Here is a 5,018-nt window from a genome sequence, read left to right on the forward strand (position 1 = left end):
AAACTGAGTATTATATAAGTAAAAAAATCCACTAAAATTTTTACTTTTAAAAAAGATGTATTGATTCAAGATGGCGGAGACAAGCAGACGCAGGTAGTGTTAGTTATTTAGCTGCGTTGTGTTCTTACCCTGCAAGGAAGTGTCGCGAAACACGACAGAATCCGCTTATAAGAGTTTATTAGAGATACAGGGATAGAGAGTGCAGGCCTGTGGGAGAGACACGTGCATGGAGAAGAGGAAGAGGAGAAGAGGGCCAGGAATATGGCGCTCCGCTTTAAAAACCGGCTGGGGGCGTGGCCAGGTCACGTCACTACTCCACGCATGTGCGTAGATCACATGGTCACGTTGGACGCTTATGTAGCCATGTAACATCACGGATTCTGGTCACGCGAGATGCCTTGGCCGGAACTTGCTAGGCGGAGGTGTCCGGCCTGACCGGAATTGGCTAGGCAGAAGTGTCCGCCTGGTAAATACGACCATTGGGGGGGGAGGCGTGTTGTGAACCCTTCAGGTAGGCCTGTGGCAGCAGCCCGTGGAGGTAGACGGCCCGGCGGCGGTGGCCGACAGGGACATTCAGGCCCAGCGGCGGCCCACAGAAGTAGACAGGCCACAAGACAGAGATAGGCAGATGCAGGTGGGTCCGCGGCAGCGACCTGCGGAGGTGGATGGGCCCAATGGCGGTGGCCAGCTGGGACATACAGGCCCAGTGGCAGCCAGCAGAAATGTGCAGGCCTGGTGGAGGCCCGCAGAGGTGGATGGGCCTGGCGGCAGTGATAAGCAGAAGTAGGTAGGCCCACGGTGGCAGCCGGCGGAGACATGCAGGCCCATTGGCGGCCCGCAGAGGCAGACAGACCCAGCGGCAGCTGACAGGAACATACAGGCCCTGTGGCAGAGACAAGCAGAAGCAGGTGGGCCTGTGGCGGCGGCCGCAGGAGTGGACAGGCCTGGGGATGGAGACAGGCGGATGCAGCTTGGAACGGGGACGCTCCTAGCCCCAACACCTGGGGAAGAGGCTATCTCCATGTGTCAAAACCAGGGCGAATCTGGGCACTCCATTTGGGGACAACCCAGGGCCCAACTGCTGATCCTGTGAAACCCAACAACTTGGAGGTGTTGGTGAGACTACCCTGCTCAGCTGAAACCCATCTGGGAGAGGATTCAGATGCCTACAGTTTGAAGTCTGAAGAAACAAGATCAGCTGAGGAGTTGACAAATGAACAAAACGTGACCTGGGAACACAGAAGAAGGCACTACCCAGCCACTAAACCAGATCACCAAAATCATAAGTATATAATTCACCGACTGAAATCATCCCTGAAGAAACAGCCCAATAGCACCAATTTAACCAAGAACCCCTACTAAACCAAGACTAAAAATTAGAACAAGAGAGGCACTCTCAGACACAGACACCACTTGCACCGCACAGAGGAAAAGATGAGTAGACGCCAGTGCAAAAATACAGGCAACAACATAAAGACCTATATGGCAACATCAGAACATAGTGATTCTACACCTGCAAGACATAAACATACCATGACAGAAGAAATCAACCCTAAAAATGACTTTAAGAAGATGATAGAGGCCTTTAAAGAAGAAATAAAACATTCCCTCAAAGAGGAAATAAAAACTTTCCTTAAAGAGGAAATGAAAAACTCTCTTAAAGAGGAAATAAAAACTTCCCTTAAAGAGGAAATGAAAAACTCCATTAAAGAGGAAATAAAAAAAACTCCCTTAAAGAAATGGAAGAAAAAAACGAACAAAAAATGGGAAGAAATCAAATCAAGCCAAGAAAAAGCAATTAAACAGATGAAAGAAACATTCCAAGATTTGAAAAATGAATTTGAGACAATAAAGAAAACACATGCTGAGGGAATGCTGGAAATAGAAATCCTGACTAAACAAACAGGAACTACAGAAACAAGCATAACCAACCGATTGCAAGAGATGGAACAGAGAATCTCTGACACTGAAGACACAATAGAGAAAATAGATTCATCAGTCAAAGAAAACACTAAAGACAAAAAAGTTGTAACACAAAACGTCCAGGAAATTTGGGACACCATGAAAAGACCAAACCTAGGAATAATAGGGATAGAAGAAGGAGAAGAATACCAACTCAAAGGCACAGAAAATATATTCAACAAAATCATAGAGGAAAACTTTCCTAACCGAAAGAAAGAAATACCTATGAAGATACAAGAAGCTTACAGAACACCGAATAGGCTGGATCCAAAAAAAAGTCCCCTCACCACATAATAATCAAAACACTAAACACAGAGAACAAAGAAAAAATATTAAGAGCCGCAAAGGAAAAAGACCAAGTAACATATAAAGGTAAACCCATCAGAATAACACCAGACTACTCAATAGAGACTACGAAAGCTAGAAGATCATGGACAAATCTCATGCAGACACTAAGAGACCACGGATGACAACCCAGACTATTATACCCAGCAAAACTCTCAATCACCATAGGCGAAGTAAACAAAATATTCCAGGATAAAACTAGATTTAATCAATACCTGTCCACAAACCCAGCCCTACAGAAAGCACTAGAAGGGAAAATTCAACCCAAAGAAACTAAACACATCCATGAAAAATCAAGCAATAGATAATCCCACACCAACATACACCACAGAAGGACAACACAACACAACCACAAAAAATAACAGGAATTAACAATCACTGGTCATTAATATCCATCAATATCAATGGTCTCAACTCACCTATAAAAAGACATAGGCTAACAGAATGGATAAGAAAACAGAACCCATCCATCTGCTGCATACAAGAAACACACCTTAACTTCAAAGACAGATACTACCTCCGAGTAAAGGGCTGGGAAAAGGCTTTCCAAGCAAATGGACCTAAGAAACAAGCTGGTGTAGCTATCCTAATATCTAGACAAAAAGGATGTTTCCAAAGAAAAGAAGTCTTGTGGCAATGCCTCAGTGGTCCAGGTAACTACCAGAACTCGGAAATCCGCGACGGAGACTAAGGCAGCAGAGACGAAACACATAGATGTACATATAGGAAACAATACAGAAAAAGTCAGTAAAGCCAAGAAGAACAAAAGAAAGGTGGATGCTGAAGCCCATCCATTAGATGAGCCTGTGAACGAGGAACCAGTGACAAAAAAGAAAAGAAAAAGATGGAAAGCAAATCCAAAAATAGTACCGAGGTGCCAAAGGATGACAGCAAGATGGAGGAGACTAAGGGGGACAATAAAAAGCAAAATACTTCCATTAAAAAAGGTGCAAAGAAGAAACCTCAAAAAGGTAAATCAAGTGAGAAGGGCAGCAGACCTGCTCAGGAGATGCAGAAGGAGATGGCTCCGGCAGAGCCTCCTTCCATGGAGCTGGCTTAGGAGCTTCCCGTCCTGAGCTCACTCTACTCAGCCCAGGCTTCCTTCTCCCATGAATATTGCTCGGACTGGGCCTGCTCAGATGGAGCTGCCTTCTCCCCTGGAGCCCCCTCAGAGGGAGCCGCTTCCTCCCCTGGAGCCTGCTCAGAGGGAGCTGCCTTCTCCGCTTGAGCTTCCTTAGAGGGAGCCGCCTCCTCCCTCGGAGCCTCCGGGGATGGAGCAGCCTCTTCCCATGGAGCTTACTCAGATGGAACATCCTCCTCCCATGGAGCCTGATCAGATGGAGCCTCCTCCTTCCATGGAGCCTGCTCAGAGGGAGCCGCCTCCTCCCATGGAGCCTGATCAGATGGAGCCACCTCCTCCCATGGAGTCTCAGCGGGGACATTGTCAGAAGAGGCTGCTTTGTCCTTTGGACCATGCTCAGGTGGAGGTTGCTCAGACAGGGCCTCCTCACATGGGATCTGTTCAGAAAGAGCCTCCTGCTGTCATGGAGCCACCTCTTCAAGTGAAACCAGTCACCAAAAGGTCTTCTTCCCAAAATGAGAGTACCAAGGGGAAGTCGGGCATGTGGAGTGAGGTGGTGCGGCAGGAGCAAGTCCTTATTGAAGTTGGCTTGGTGCCTGTTAGAGATAACCAGCTTCTGAAGGGAAGCAGGCGCGCACAGGATCTTCCAAAGGGAAACTCAAGAAGAGACGAGACACCCAAGGACCAAGAAATTGGCTCTGATGGGGAAGGAAATAAAATGGCCCCTCTCAAGAAAGTGGGAAGAGAAGAAGCTGGCAAGAGTCTAGCTACACTTGCTGCTCCCAAGGAATCTACCAGTGTCTTATCCTCGGAACAAAACTCAAATGGGTCAGGTGGTGAAACGTTACATGCTAAGTGTCAGACTGGTTCAGCTGGGCTTTGTGAAATGGAAGTGGACACTGAGCAGAACCCAGACAGTGTCCCTGTGAAAGCCTCAGCACCCGAACCGGCGTCACCATTGCCTCCTGTCCCATCACCAACCATAACGGCCTCGCCTCCTATCACTTTGGCTGAAAATGAGTCACCGGACATTGATGAAGACTAAGGCATCCACAGCCATGATGGAAGTGACCTGAGTAATAATATGTCTGAGGGAAGTGATGATTCTGGGCTGCATGGGGCTCGGCCAGTGCCACTAGAAGCAAGTTCAAAAAGTGGGAAGGAGTGGTTGGCAATTAAAATAACCCAGGGTGAGTTTGTTTGTATTTTCTGTGATCGGTCTTTCAGAAAGAAAAAGGATTACAGCAAGCACCTCAATTGCCATCTGGTTAATGTATACTTCCTTGAAAAAGCAGCCGAGGGGCAGGAGTAGGGAGCTGGCCGGTGGAGGGTAGCTCGTCACAGTTTGTAAGCAATGCCTCACTTTTTGTTTAAGGCAGTAGACACACAGAAGCTCACTTTAATTAGTGTCCAGTGCTGATTTTTAAGTGACATTATTTCCTTAGGACTGTATGTGTTACCTAGTGACTTGCAAAAACCTTAGCAAATACTAGGGAGTTAATGTAAGAAAACAGATACTTAATCTGTTAGCTTGTGCAGTGCAGTAAAGAAAGGCAGAATGGTAGGTGACGTTCTCCGGGGTGTCTACCTGTGGGGAACCGGTCCGGTGTTCTGCCCTTTTCACTTCACT

At 47.1% G+C, this 5,018-nt stretch overlaps 1 pseudogene; it reads left to right on the forward strand.

Annotated features, from left to right (window-relative positions):
• Nucleotides 1–674: 674 nt before the first annotated feature.
• On the forward strand, nucleotides 675–4,745 carry LOC114681956 (annotated as a pseudogene).
• The last annotated feature ends 273 nt before the right edge of the window (nucleotides 4,746–5,018 follow it).

The sequence above is a fragment of the Peromyscus leucopus genome, chromosome 6, assembly GCF_004664715.2.
Source record: "Peromyscus leucopus breed LL Stock chromosome 6, UCI_PerLeu_2.1, whole genome shotgun sequence".
In the NCBI taxonomy this organism is placed as follows: Eukaryota; Metazoa; Chordata; class Mammalia; order Rodentia; family Cricetidae; genus Peromyscus; species Peromyscus leucopus.